Source organism: Antechinus flavipes, chromosome 6 (genome assembly GCF_016432865.1).
Source record: "Antechinus flavipes isolate AdamAnt ecotype Samford, QLD, Australia chromosome 6, AdamAnt_v2, whole genome shotgun sequence".
Lineage (NCBI taxonomy): Eukaryota > Metazoa > Chordata > Mammalia > Dasyuromorphia > Dasyuridae > Antechinus > Antechinus flavipes.
This window is the reverse complement of record NC_067403.1, coordinates 244857403-244873146: the sequence shown is the minus strand read 5'-3', so window position 1 is coordinate 244873146 and position 15744 is coordinate 244857403.

The following is a 15744-nucleotide window of genomic DNA, read 5'->3' as shown; positions in this document are numbered from 1 at the left end:
CCATGTATGAAATGTCAAATTATGGAGTAATAGCGCTAGGTTTTTGAAGGCACACATACATATAGAAGATTGATATTTTTAAAGCATAATGATAAAAAGAAACAAAAACATTATATTTTCTTTTAATTTAATAAATATCTATACTGAACTATAAATATGATATCTCTCTAGCCCTTTTAGTTCTTCAATTGTGATAATCTGAGAACACTTTCAATCTGTACCCATAAAATTCATATTGAAGTCTCTCTTTTAGTGCTTATTATTTGCTGTCTTGAATAGTGATATAATTTTATTGTGCCTAGGCTTCCTCATCTATACTATAAAAGGATTACAGTAGTTCTGAGATCTTTTTCAGATCAATGTTTATGATTCTGTAATCAGGGAATATGTCAATATCACTTAATCTTTAAATATCACTCATTTTCAACTTCTGTTTCTGAACATTAGAAAAGATGAAACAATATTTAATTTTACTCTATAAGGCAGATATGATTGGATTTCACTTAAGAGTACTGACTAGAAGATAAACTAAATAAGTAAAGTGCATTTGCTTTTTCATCTATGAAAAGGAAAGCAAATTTCTACTTACACCTGCCTTTTGTTAGAAAGATTATTTTGAATGGGGAATTCAAAAAAAACTTGAAAATTGTTCAAGTTCAATTCAAGGCATCACTGTCAGCATCATTATTCATTCATTATCATTTCACATGGAATTATTTCCTAGAGAAGTCACAATTCTATTGATAATCTTAAATCATCAATGTTCTATGGATATTTGTATAAGCCAAAAAAAATGTTTTTTAAAGTATTATCATGTCAACTTACTGTCCATAGGCTCACACAAAATAGTTTTGGGACAATTTGATGACATAAAAGCCATTTCATTCAGAAATTATTCTGACTTCTTTTGATTGACTTCTGTGTTTTAAAATCTTTTCTTTCACGTAGATTTCAATGAAAAATATTTAGTGTGGAAAAATCAATTTATTCTTAATTTTAATAGTTAAGTACTTAGAACTTTTAAGACTTCTATAACTTTTTCTATGAAACATTATATAAAGAAAATGGTAGGTAATAATTCTGTCTGAGTTAGTGCACCAATTTGAGTTAGTTTATTTGGTCATGTGCTAAGCATAATTTCATTCTATATTTTCAGCATATAGTTTTATCATTTATTGGCTAATAAAAGGGAGTAGGATTTGGATGTAAAATTGTATCCAACAATTTGTCAAATATTCTTTGGTACTGTTCAAACATTAGAGTTATGCCTGACATTTTGTTATCCATTTGGGGATTTTCAAGGCAAAGATACTGGAGTGGTTTGACATTTCCTTTTTTAATGCTTTTTGTTAACGTTTTAAAAGTGAGGAAATGGTGACAAAAAGGGTTAAATGACTTCTGTACGGTCACAGAGACATTTAAACTCAGAAAGAGGCTGTCATTTTACCACATATCTACCCAAATATCCATTTACTTCCAAATTGTTACAAGCATATATTATAATGTTTGTTGTCCACCTTCATTACTTAGGCTGAACAGCACTGATTGGTAATCTTAAGCTCCTTAAGGAACTTGTTTGCACAATATCTATAGGTGATTATCTGGTGCCAGATTTCCTCTCTTCCCATGTGTAGAGAAATACAGATTAATTCATCAATGTTAAAGAACATATGTTACAATTGCAATTTCGACTAAATTCTCATTAAACTATATTTAGGGAAAAACTACTCCATTCTAGCTATATGACCTCATGGAAAAAGCAAACACAAACAAAAGATATAAACATACAAATAAAGGCAAAGCTCAACTTAAAGACTTTGGTCACTCTAATAGTGACCTACCTTAAATAAACATCAAATCACTAAGAATTCCTCCTTGAGCATATATCTTCCTTTCTGATTTTCTTCACTAAAACATATCTCTTCTCTAAAAGAATAGCAAGAGTGCCCTTTTTTTGTTCATTGTATTATTTCTTTTCTTTTTTTTTTACATCGATGTAACTTTTTTCCCCAAGATCTAGTTGTTGGCCACTCTCTAACCTAACCCCTCCCCAACACACACACACACACACACACACACACACACACACACACACGCACAGACTCACATCACAGCATATCTCACAGCAAATTAGAGCTTTGTAAAACAAATCAAGAAATTTGCCATTGCAGAAAATACATACCTCATTCATCACACATTATTTCTCTGCAAAGTGGAGACATGTATGAATGATTGTCAGACAAAATACTAATTAGTATTATGTACTTTTGTAAAAAAAAAAAAAAAAAGTGGGGGGGAATCTCTGAAGTAAGTGATTGTCTTCCTAACAATAGGATATTGTTTTCCTTGTCCATAAGATATTTTATGGTCCTTCAATAAGCTTTTAGGTTGCCAAAATTTCCAGGTTTTGAATAATTACAATTGATTATGTGGGTTTATTGTTGACATTCAAGATCATACTAATTTTAATGCTGAATAAAATAAGGAAATTCATTGCAGATGCATAATTATAAAACTCACAAATTAGGGGCATGTAGGTGGAGCAGTGTATAGAGCATCAGCCCTGAAGTCAGGAGGACCTCACTTCAAATCTGGTCTCAGACACTGAACACTTCCTAACTTTATGACCCTGGGAAAGTCACTTAACCCCAATTGCCTCAGAAAAAAACCAAAACAAAACAAAAACATAACTGTCAAATTAGCTAATATGTTTGGTGTTTGATGATTTGTCAAGTATGTTATATATTATTTCTTTTTCAATAAACAAAACACATTGAGGTATGGAAAATTAAGACCTCCGTTTTACAAGGAAGGTAATCCAGTATCAGAGAGTTTAAATCACTTGAGAAAGTTCTTAGCAATATCAAATATCAGAAGAAGAATATCATCCCAGGTCCTCTTGTGTTCTATACTAACAGTCATGGCCCAATAAGAAGCAACTCCAGTAACAAAGTAAGGCATAAAAGAGAACAGAAACAAAAATTATCATTTTAGTTGTATGAAATGAAACATTTCTCATGGAAAAAATTTAATGTAATAATAATTAAGGACCACTAATTTTTATATACTCCTGAAAATCTTTGGTATTTAAATGACATTTGAAATTATCATCAATAGGCAAAACTAAGATCCCATATTCTTGTGTATATAAGAACTGAAAAAATGTTACCAGATTGTATATATAAAATAAGAAATTGCCATTAATTATTATAACAACATTACTAATAAGATAAATAAAAATTGAAATATTTATTTCCTTTTTCACAAATCATGATAATAAGGTAAAAATTTAAATAATCAAGTTTGAATTTCTTAGGAAAAATATACACACAATTATAATGTCGTCATGTACATAGTGTGAGAAACACTTTGGAGTTATGCAAACATATAGTCAATTACCTATCACCATCTTTAACTCAGCAATCTCAATAATGGAGCATTAAGAAAATTAGTAACAGCTTGATCCTGTAGGAAGAAAATACTATTTTTGTTTTGTGAAAGAGAAAAAAAAGTGTAGATTTTTATCCAGCAATAGATGAACATGTTTTGTCAAATGGATATGATGAAATGTTGTATAAGAAGGAAAATCAATGTAAAGAATTAAAGGAGTGATAAACAAGTTTTAAAGGATATCAAGGAAAAGAAATATAACCAGTATAATAGAAGCCACAATCACTATATAGATATAAAAAAAAAAAAGGGAAACTAAGGCATAAGTGAGTCCACATTAATTTCAATAACAATTTACATATCAAAAGAAGCTGATTGATATTTCCTCCCTCTTAGCATTGTAGGTCAGGAGAACTTAGATTATGGAATCAGAAAAAATCATCAATTGAACATATATAACATATTTCCTCCCTCTTAGCATTGTAGGTCAGGAGAACTTAGATTATGGAATCAGAAAAAATCATCAATTCAACATATATAACCTATATTAGATTGCTTATATTTGAATTATTTTTATCATATAGTATTTTTACATATAATTTCCAAGAAAATATTATTTTAAAATTAAAATCATACATTAAAATAAATTAAAAGTAGTTAAATATATTTTAATGTTAAATAGTATATATTTGGCCCATTCTTTTCTGTTTTCATTGTTACAAAGGATATGGCAGTAGTAGTATACAAGGTAATAACTGTGGTGTAAGAAAGAAAAAAGAGTGGAGGTAATAATAAAGAAGAAAATATTACAGAACAAGGAATTACTCTGAGACTATTTAGCTAGCCAAGGAATACAGATTTTGATTTGTTTTTGTTTTAATTTTTGCCTAAGTGAATAGGTCAGAGCTCAGTGTGTGTGAGGGAGAAGAGATAATTCATTCTTTCTGCATTTCTTCCCTGAATATGTAAGCTCTCAATATTATTGAGTATTTCAAAGCTTTTAGGAAGCTTCTAGATGAGTAGATCTGCAAATTTCTTCATGATCAAAGAATTTAGAGTTGAGCAAGCAAAATGGTTCACACTTACCTTTATTAGATGAGATTAAACCATATTCTATTGCTTCCTTTAATTCACATGTTGAAAATAAAAAGAAAAAATAGTAACTAGCAAAAATAAGTTGCTTTAATTTTGGGGAAACTCTTTACATATTATCCACTTATCCTCACAGCATCTCTCTAATATTGGTATCACTTGACATATTAGGAGACTGTGCTCAAACTATCTGAATAAATTGATGAACTTATAAGAGCATGGTTTGAATTCAGGGATATCAGGACTTTTCAATTAATCTATTTTTTTGTTCCCTTGAGCATTGCCCTATACTACTGTATTCTCTCTAACTTTAAAAGAGGAACTTGATTCCTTCTAAAAAAAATGATTACTTAAATTAAGTCACCATACTTTTAAATACAAGTCATTCTTGCCCTTCTGTATTATCTAGGGAGAGTTTTCCCATAATTCTTACCACATTTTAATGTCAGTGCTCCTCTTTCTTAAAGTCTCTTTCTCTAAGCATTTTCTTAATAAGACAGTGTTACATAGTGGAAAATCTGGGATTTGGAATCATGGAGATATAAGTAAACCTTAGCAGTCTCAGTTTTTAATAATTGAAAAGTTAGCATTCTTCTCTTACTTATTTTTTAACTTTTTGAATGATGTTTTGAATTCTATGAATCTTAGTTTTTTTGTGAAAAAAAGGAAGAAAAGGTAATATGTTTTAACCATATTTATTATTATTATAAAATTGAGACCAACCAATGCTTCCCTTCAATTATTTGAAAATCAACCAGTCCCTTTTGTCTTGGAACAAACAATCTTTTTCTTCACATCTATCAATGAAAGAAAATATTTGGTGTTTAACTACCTAGCACTCACTGTTCAGATCTTAATAGTGTATATGAGTAATCTCATACTGCATTGAGGCACAGAGTATAATCACAAGGAATTCTGGATTATGAATCATAACCTGTGGGTTTGAATTCCTCTTCTATTACTTTTTTTTAACTGAATAACTTTAGTAATATATTTGCCTCACTTAATTTGATCCTGTCTGAATGCAATGTATTAGAGTAGATGTTTCTCTTATTTGTTCACCCTAATTAGAAGACTTGAATGAAAACAGGGAAAAAAAAAACTAAAATGACTCTGGTATGATTGAGGGGCTCTGCAGATGCTCTAATCACATCACCTCCTCTAAAATTCAGTTCTAAGTCCCTGTCCTTTCCAGGCATTCTATTGTATAATTAATATACCATCCAACTCTGACATTTGATTTCCCCCAAAACTCCCAGTCCTTTGTATTCCAGATAAACTCTTAGGATTATAGACTTTTAAACCTGTTCTGCAGCTGAATTCTCTTTTATGCATATAATTGAGGGGAAAGGGGAAAAAATGGGGAAGGGTAATGAAAGGTAAAATAGAAGTAGTAAAGGAAAGATGTAAGAAAGAGGGACAGGCTGTAAAAGGGGAGGACAACTTGAGGGAGATGATAGAAGACAAAAAATCAGGGAGGAAAGGGGGAAAGGAAAGAGAAAATCATAACTTGAGGTAAATAAGATGGCAGAAAATATAGAATTAGTTATTTTAACTGTGCATGTTAATTTGATGAACTCTCCCATAAAATGAAAGTAGATAGCAGACTGGATTAAAAGACAGAATCTCACAGTAGGTCGTTTACAAGAAACACATTTAAAGCAGAGTTATACATACATCATAAAGATAAAAGGCTGGACCAGAATGTATGATGCTTCAGGTGAAGTAAACAAAAGCAGAGGTAGAGATTCTGATCTCAGATCAATCAAAAGCAAAAGTAGATCTAATTAAAAGAGATAAGGAAGGAAACTACACCTTGTTAAGGGCTGAAATATCAATACTAATCATATATGCACCAATTGGTATAGCATCCAAATTGCTAAAGGGGAAGTTAAGAGAGCTTCAAGAAGAATTAGACAGCAAACCTATACTAGTGGGTGATCTCAACCTTGCTCTCTCAGAATTACATAAATCAAACCTCAAAATCAATAAGAAATAAGTTGAAGTAATTAGAATTTTAGAAAAAAAATGAGATATCATAGATCTTTGGAGAAAATAAATGGAGACAGAAAGGAGTATTCTTTTATTAGCTGTTCATGGAACATATACAAAAAAATTATCATTAGAACATAAAGATCTCAAAATCAAATGCAGAAAGGCAGAAATTGTAAGTACATTTTTTTCAGATCATTATAAAACAAAAATCACATGCAATTCTCCCTGTGCAACAAGAGAACTGTTCGGTTCTGCAGACATATATTGTATCTAGGATATACTGCAACATATTTAACATATATAGGATTGCTTGCCATCTAGGGGAGGGGGTGGAGGGAGGGAAGGGAAAAATCGGAACAGAAGCGAGTGCAAGGGATAACGTTGTAAAAAAAAAAATTACCCTGGCATGGGTTCTGTTAATAAAAAGTTATTTTAAAAAATCACATGCAATAAAAGGGCAAGGGAAAATAGACCAAAAATTAATTAGAAACAATATAATCTAATCCAAAAGAATGAATGAGTGAAACAACAAATCATAGACACAATTGATAACTTCATCCAAAAGAATACCAATAATAAAACAACATACCAAAATTTGTGGAATGAAACCAAATCAATTATTAGGGGAAATTTTATATCTCTAATTGTTTACTGTTGGAATCCTTACTAACTGCTAAGTAATTAGAGTTGATCTAATCTTACAAGAAGATGTTTTGGGCAGAACCTGAAACAAGGTACTAAGTAGAACTACCCATAATCCCTCTCTCTGGAAGGAGCATAAATAGGCCAATGGGCCAGTCGGAGAGTTCTTCAGAGAGGAAGACGCTACAAGTCGAGATTTCACCGGAATGACATGAAGACTGGAGCTGGCTGGAGGCTGAAGAAAGCAGAGGCAGAGGCTGAAGGACCAGACCTTTGGATTTAAAGACATTTGGAGAGAGCTCTTGGAACCAAGCAGAGAGATAGGCCTCTAAGCTAACCGGGCTATATTGGAGATAATAAAAGATCTGAACTTTTATCACCTGGCTGCGTTTTGAGAAGAAGAAGACCACAACATTTTGGCGCCCTGAACGTGGGACTGACAGACCCCTCAGTGGATTTCAGAGGAAAAGCTACGATCCTGATTCAAGTGGAAAAGCCTCTGATTCTGATCTAGTGGAAAAGACTCTTCAACCCAGAAATTAGGGTGAGTACAACAAAGAAATTTTGTTAGAACAGTTAAAGTAGAATTTCAGCTAAGATGGGACAGATATTTAGAAAACAGCCTGTTTCTGTTCAAGGAAAATGTTTAGAAAGCATTGTCAAAGTTATGGAAAGCCAAGGTTTAATTATAAGTTTACAGCAAATCACTGAACTTTTACAAACTGTAAAGGACATATGTCCTTGTTTCTCTCTTGATAAGGAATTAGATCTAAATGAATGGAAATTGGTTGGAGAGGATCTTTGTCAATTCTATGATAAAAATGGACCTAACTCAATAATTAATACATATAATGTAATACAATTGGCTATAGGAAGTTATTTAAGTGATAGAATGATGAAAAGGAAAGTACAGGAGGAAGTGCCAACTTTACTAGGTGAAAAGGAGGACAAATCAGATGAGAATGGAGTTAATTACAATTCTGAGTATGATACTTCACAGCTGGAGGAATTAGGTGATTCCACATCTCATGACCCTCCCCCCGCAATTAACCCTTCATGGGTGGAACAAGGGGGAGGGAGAGAGACAGAAACACAGTCAGCTTCTCCTGTAAAGCAGAATTTGACAAGATTAGAAAAAGCATTAATTAAAGCAAAAAATGAAGGAGAAGATATATCTGATTTTATAAATGCATATCCTGTGATTGAAGAGCTCAACTCCTCAGGTCAAAAAGAGAGAAAATACACTCCTTTTAATTTGGGAAAAATTAAAGATTTGAAAAAGGCTTGCACTCTTTATGGGGCTACATCATCTTATGTGAAGATGTTACTGGATAATTTGTCTTATGAAATCTTAACCCCGAATGACTGGAAATCCATCGCTAAAACATGTCTTGAACCGGGACAAAATTTATTATGGCTTTCAGAGTTTCATGAATTATGTAGGATTCAAGCCCAACGCAATAGGCAAACAGGACAAATCACTTTTGACCAACTAGCTGGTCAAGGTCAGTATGCAGAGAGTTCAGAACAGATTTGTTATCCCATAACAGTATATGAACAAATTTCTAAGGCTGCAATAAAAGCTTGGAATTCTCTCCCTGGACAGAAAGATGGAAATAATGCTTTCACAAAAATAGAGCAAGGTCCCAATGAACCTTTTGCAGATTTTATGGGACGTTTACAAACAGCTGTAATAAGAACCATTAGAGACAATACAGCAACAGAAATAATGACTAGACATTTGGCTAAGGAAAATGCCAATGAGATTTGCAAGAGAATTATATGGGGGCTAGACAAAAATGCTCCTTTAGAAGAAATCATTAGACGCTGTGCCACAGTGGGCACAAATGCTTATTATGCCCAGACTATGATGAACATGGAAAGACAAGGTCCTTCTTGGCAGAGGAATTCTAGAGAAACTCGTCGATGTTTTCAGTGCAGAAAAATTGGACATTTGAGAGCTCATTGTAGATATGGAGATAGAGTGAGAAGACAGGGTGAGAGAAAACCCAAAACCCCATGTCCAAAATGTAACCGAGGCTTTCACTGGGCCTCTAAATGTATATTGACCCAGAGGAATGAGAGGCAGGGCCCAGCTCTAAAGTATCAATCAAAGGACAGGTGGGGCATGATAGCAGCTGAGGTTACACCCAGAGAGACTTTAGAAATTCAGAACTCTGATGTCATCAACCAACAGAAAAGCAATCAGGATTACAGTTGGGAAGAATACAGGTCTTTTAAGACAACAAGACAATATCCAATGCAAACAGCTCCAATGTAATTACCAGATGATGAGGAGAAATCCCAAAAGTGGTAAATAGAAGAGAATTAGATAGGTTAACTGCTTGGGGAAGAGGATCTGCTTATATTTCCACAGGTGGAAAAGGAATCAGATGGCTAACGATGAGACTGTCAAAAGAACTTTAAAATCTTCAGCTTTCAGTTCCTGAAAAACCACCAAGAATCACTGGATTCCCTGAGATGAAAAATTGTTGATGAGACTTTTTGCAGTACTTCAGAGCTTACAGGAATTATTAGATTCCTGGCGCATGAACTAATGGACAATGGAATCCTATTGGACTGTTTCTAGGACTTATGGACATGTGTAAATTTTCAGATTGATTCTTGTTATTTGTTACATTACTACTAGCCTGTGTTATATTGCTATGTGCTCATGTAAATTATGTATAATGCCTCCCATATTGATGGATTTATGTGTACCCCCTCAGAAACCCCCTATGTTTTAAAACAAAAGAAAAGGGGAGATGTTGGAATCCTTACTAACTGCTAAGTAATTAGAGTTGATCTAATCTTACAAGAAGATGTTTTGGGCAGAACCTGAAACAAGGTACTAAGTAGAACTACCCATAATCCCTCTCTCTGGAAGGAGCATAAATAGGCCAATGGGCCAGTCGGAGAGTTCTTCAGAGAGGAAGACGCTACAAGTCGAGATTTCACCGGAATGACATGAAGACTGGAGCTGGCTGGAGGCTGAAGAAAGCAGAGGCAGAGGCTGAAGGACCAGACCTTTGGATTTAAAGACATTTGGAGAGAGCTCTTGGAACCAAGCAGAGAGATAGGCCTCTAAGCTAACCGGGCTATATTGGAGATAATAAAAGATCTGAACTTTTATCACCTGGCTGCGTTTTAAGAAGAAGAAGACCACAACAGTTTACTTACATAAAATATAAAAAGAGAAGATCAGTGAATTGGACTTTCAACTAAAAAAGCTAACAAAAGAACAAATTTAAAACCCTCAATTAAATACCAAATTTGAAAAAAAAAATAGATAAACATTTAGTTAATTTGATTAGAAAAAGGAAAGAAGAAAATCAAATTGTTAGTCTCAAAAATGAAAAGGAAGAACTTTCCACCAATAAAGAAGAAAGAGGAGCTACGAATAGGAGTTATTTTGCCCAACTATATGTCAATAAATTTGGTAATATAGTTGAAATGGATATCTATAAAAATGTAGATTGTTCAGCTAAACAGAAGAGGAAATAAATTATTTAAATAGTTCCATGTTATAGAAAGAAATTAACATGTGAATTCTACCAAATGTTTAAAGGAAAAATTAATTCCAATATTATACAAACAATTTATAAAAAATAGGGAAAGAAGGAATCCTTCCAAATTATTTTTATGACACAGGCATGGTGCCAATACCTAAAAATTAAATTTTACAAGAGACCAATAGTGGTCTCTATTTTATAGAATTAAACTATGTAGGTAGTTTTAGAAAAAGAAATAGAACAAGCTATTAATTATCTCCCTAAGGGGGAAAAAAAAAAAAAAAAACTCCAAGATGAAGTAACATGTAAAAGGTAGGGTGAAAATAGAGAAAGAAAATAATAGGCTAATTTCTCTAATGAATATTGAGGCCAAAATTTCAAATAAAATAATAGCAAAGAGATTATACCAAGTCATCCCCAGGATAACCCTAACTCTAACCCTCCCTTCCTCCACCCTCTCCCCCAGACAGCAAGCAATCCAATATATACTAATCATGTGCAATTGATTTATATACACCTCCACATCCATCATGTTGTACAAGAAAAAGACAAATTATGAAATGCTTTGTATATTTTAAACATAGTTTAATTATTTATTTCACCCACTGAGATTTCATATTTTCAGTGATGGGATATCTGGATTGCATTTTTTTTCTACTGAACTTTTTTCCTATGAAAATATTGTGACTTCAATTACCCTCCTCCCACACCAGCATTCACTTGTACAATACTTGTGTTTTTTCACCTAAACTTATCATTTTATGTTTTCTAATTTGGCACGAATACAAGAGGTAATACAGTGTTAACCATCTTTAGATATTTTCCATTAAGATATACCTTTCAGATACTCATAGACCATTCATTGGTTTCATCTATATAAAATATGGTAGGGGAAAAATTGACTGATAATAAGCAAAAAAATAACTTTTAAGAATTTATAAATTCTATAAAATAGAGACCATTATTGGTCTCTTGTAAAATTTAATCTGAAATCAAATTCTGGGTTTGACAACTGTTATACTTCATGTTTGATGGCTATGTACATTACACAATATGATTCATTCTCTCACTCTCCCTTTCCCTCCTTTCCTTCCACTCTTCATTCATCCCTCCTTTCCTCCATCCTTTTTACCTCCCTCCCTCTCTCCTTCTTGCTCTTTTCCTGCTTCTTTCCCCCTTCATCCCTTTCTATGTCTTTTTCTATCTTTCTTCCTTATTTCCTTCCTTATTTCCACCCTTCCTCCCACTCTCCCTTCCTTCTTTTCTTATATTTTTTTCTTTTCTTCCCTCCTTCTATTCTTACTTTCATTCTACTTTTCTTTCTTCTTTCTTTCAGCCTCAATTTCTGCCTTCTTTTCTTCCATTGCTTGGCCACCTTTAAAATAAGATCAATCTTAATGTCCTCATCTATTTAAGATTTGTATAAATAAAATTTGAGAAATTATTTATAAAAATTTGAAATTTGTAAAAATTATCAAATTTCAAAATTGCATGTACATATAAGTCAACATCAAGGTAATTAAGTATTTTTAATCTTATCATGATCATTAGACTCACTAAAAATGTTTGGGAAAATTCTAGTATAAGGCAGAATAACAAATATGATCTTATACATTGTTTTAATTTTATTATGAAAATCTTTTATTGCTTAGATATTAGCATTAGCAATATTTGCTATTGTATTATCTTTGAAATCACTGTTTTTGATTTTTTTTATCAATCAATAGTTTTTTTAGAAGACTATTAACAACAATAAGGACGTTGATCATGTTCTAATTAAAGTACCAGATATTTACTTAAGAGATAGGGAATTTTGAATTTTTCTCAAGATACAGAAAATTCTCATGTCTTTATCTAGATTTGATGAATAATTTTAACTACCAAATTTTGTCATTCAAGTTATACATTTAGTGACCAATATCTATAATATGAATTATATATTAGAGTTTCCTCCTGCATACCCTTAAATAATATTTAATGAACAGTAAAGCTATGCTTCTTGAGGTTAATGCTTTTATTATTTCTATTATAGTTGATCAATCTGATGTATATGTATATGTATGCATAAAAAATTTTTCTTCTTTTTTTCATCATATAGCTAGTATAGAAACAAAGAAATCAAGGGCAGTACAATAAGATCCTTGAAGATGACCATATATTTAGTAAAGAGAAGTAAGACTGTCCTTCCCCTTAGTCCTATCAACATAAGATGCAAGAATAGACTTTGGGAGTGACAAAGAAATCTTACTCATTGAGGTGACATGATCACAGAATAAGTGCAACTCTTAGGAACAAAATGTTAAATAATAAATACTATATAAGTTATCAATAGAAAATTTCATTTCATGAATGTTGAAAGCAAATTAGAATTAAGCCTGAAATAAGCTTATAGTAAATGGTCTCTCAGAAACTACCATAAGCAAAAGCTAAGATACAGAATAATTTCACAACTTTTTGAAGGACTAACAATAGAGAAATCATTCAACCTTCCAACCATATCTCCAACACCTACACAAGGACATGTTAAAATTGATATTGGTGTTGATGATGTTTCCCTGTCACCTGACATGTGGTGATTCCATTTTGGGGATTTTCTTGGCAGAAATCCTGGACCAGTTTGCCATGTCCTTCTTGAGCACATTTTAAAAATAGGAATAAAAATATTTATTTCACCTCTTTCAGTAGTGACACTGAATTGGAAATTGATGAAATGCCTATAAATTGAGGAATGGTTGAACAAGTTGTTATAAAATTCTATCCTGATATAAAAAATGATGAGGAGGTTGTATTCAGAAAAAAACTGGAAAAACCTATGTGACATAATACAAAGGGAAATGAACACTATATCAATATTTCTTTCTTTGTTTTCACTCTACCCGATTTAGGTATTGTCACCATATTTGTGTCATGAAAGGAATTTGATAATCCATTTACCCTATTTTTTTTCAAATAGTTTATATAATATTGGAATTAATTGTTCTTGTAATGTTTGATAGAATTCACATGTAAATCCATATGGCCTTGAATATTTTTTCTAAAGGAGTTGGTTAACAGATTTTTCTATTTCTTTTTCTAAAATAGGACTATTGAAATAATTTGTTTCCCCTTTTGTTAAGCTTGGAAATCTACATTTTTGCATCCCTCCATTTCAGTTAGATGATTAAATTTATTGACATATAGTTGGGCAAAATAACTCTTAATTATTGCTCTAATTTCCTCTTCTTGGTAGAAAGTTCTCCCTTTTCATTTTTAAGACTAACAATTTTATTTTCTTCTTTCTTTTTTTCTAATCAAATTAATGAAAGATTTATTTTGTTTTTTTTCCCATAAAACCAATCAATATTATTTGTTAATTCAATAGTTTTCTTATTTTCAATTTTATTAATCTCCCCTTTTATTTTCAGAATTTCAAATTTGGTATTTAATTGAGGGTTTGAATTTATTTTTTTCCTAGCTTTTTTAGTTGTGAGCCCAATTCATTGATATTCCCTTTTTCTATTTTATGCAAGTAAGCAATTAAAGATATACAATTTCCCCTAATAATTGCTTTGCCTGCATTCCAAAAATTTTGCTAAGTAGTTTTAGTATTGTTATTCTCTTGGATGAAGTTATCAGTTGTGTCTATGATTTGTTGTTTCTCCCATTCATACTTTAGGATTACATAATTTAATTCCCAATTAATTTTTGTTCCAATTAATTTCCATTATTTTGGCCTTATGTTGCATTTGATTTTTATTGCATCATGATCTTAAAAAAATGCATTCACTAGTTCTGCCTTTCTGTATTTGATTTTGAAGTTTTTATGCCCTAAGACATGGTCAATTTTTGTATGGTTCCATGAACAGCCAAGAAAAAAAATAAATAAACTTTTTTTTTTCTGTCTCCTTTCAATTTTCTCCAAAGAGCTATTATATCTAACTTTTCTAACATTCTATTTATCTCTTTAATTTCTTTCTTACTTATTTTTTGGTTAGATTATCTAGTCCTGAGAGAGCAAGGTTGAGATCCTTCATTAGTGTAGTTTTGCTGTTTATCCTAAAAGCTGTTTGGGTTTATTAAATACTAGATTACTATAGTCATTGACTACTTTGCCTGGTGAATCTAACCTATTCTATGATCAACTACTCTGTTTCTTAGCCAGTACCAAATACTTCAGATTACCATTGTTTTATAATATAGTTAAAGACATGTACAGCTAGAAATCATTGTACACAGCAACAACAAGAGAATACAAAGATAAATTTTGATGGATGTGACTTTCTTCAACAATGAGATGATTCAGACTAGTTCCAGTGGTTGTGTGATGAAGAGAGCCATCTACGCAGAGGGAGAGGACTGTGGGAACTGAATGTGGATCACAACATAGCATTTTCACTTTTTGTTGTTGTTTGCTTGCATCTTATTTTCTTTCTCATTTTTCTGGTTTGATTTTTTTTTTTGTGCAGTAAGATAATTGTATAAATATGTATGTATGCATGTATGTATGTATGCATATATATAGGATTTAACATACACTTCTACAATGTTTAACAAATATTGGACTATTTGCCTTCTAGATGAGTGTAAGATAAGGGGGAAAATGTAACACAAGTTTTGCTAGGATTAATATCAAAGAATTATCCACATATATGTTTTGAAAAATTAAAAAAAAAAAGCTTTAATTTAAAAAAAAAGGTTTAATGGGGCAGGTGAATATCGATGGTTTTATGATTTAAGAATCAATCAAACAAATTTAAAAAAATGAAGAAATGGAAGAAAATGTAACATTCAACAATAGAAAAAAAAACATCTGGCCTGGAAAATGGATCTATGAGAAATAATCTCAAAATCGCTGGACTTCCTAGAATCCATTATCAAAAGAGGGACCTGGTAAGACCTTTCAAGAACTTATCAAAGAAAACTATTTTGAGCAAAGTAAAGCACAGTCAGGGGACTGGAACAGAATCTATTATGTTTCAGCATAATCACAATAATGTCACCTAACAATAAGAATACAGAAGAATCACCATGAAATTCATAGAGTTCATATGACAGATATATAGACATATATCTATATCTGTAATGATATATGAGTAACAATTTGTTTCTCAGGTAAAGCAAAAAAAAAATACAC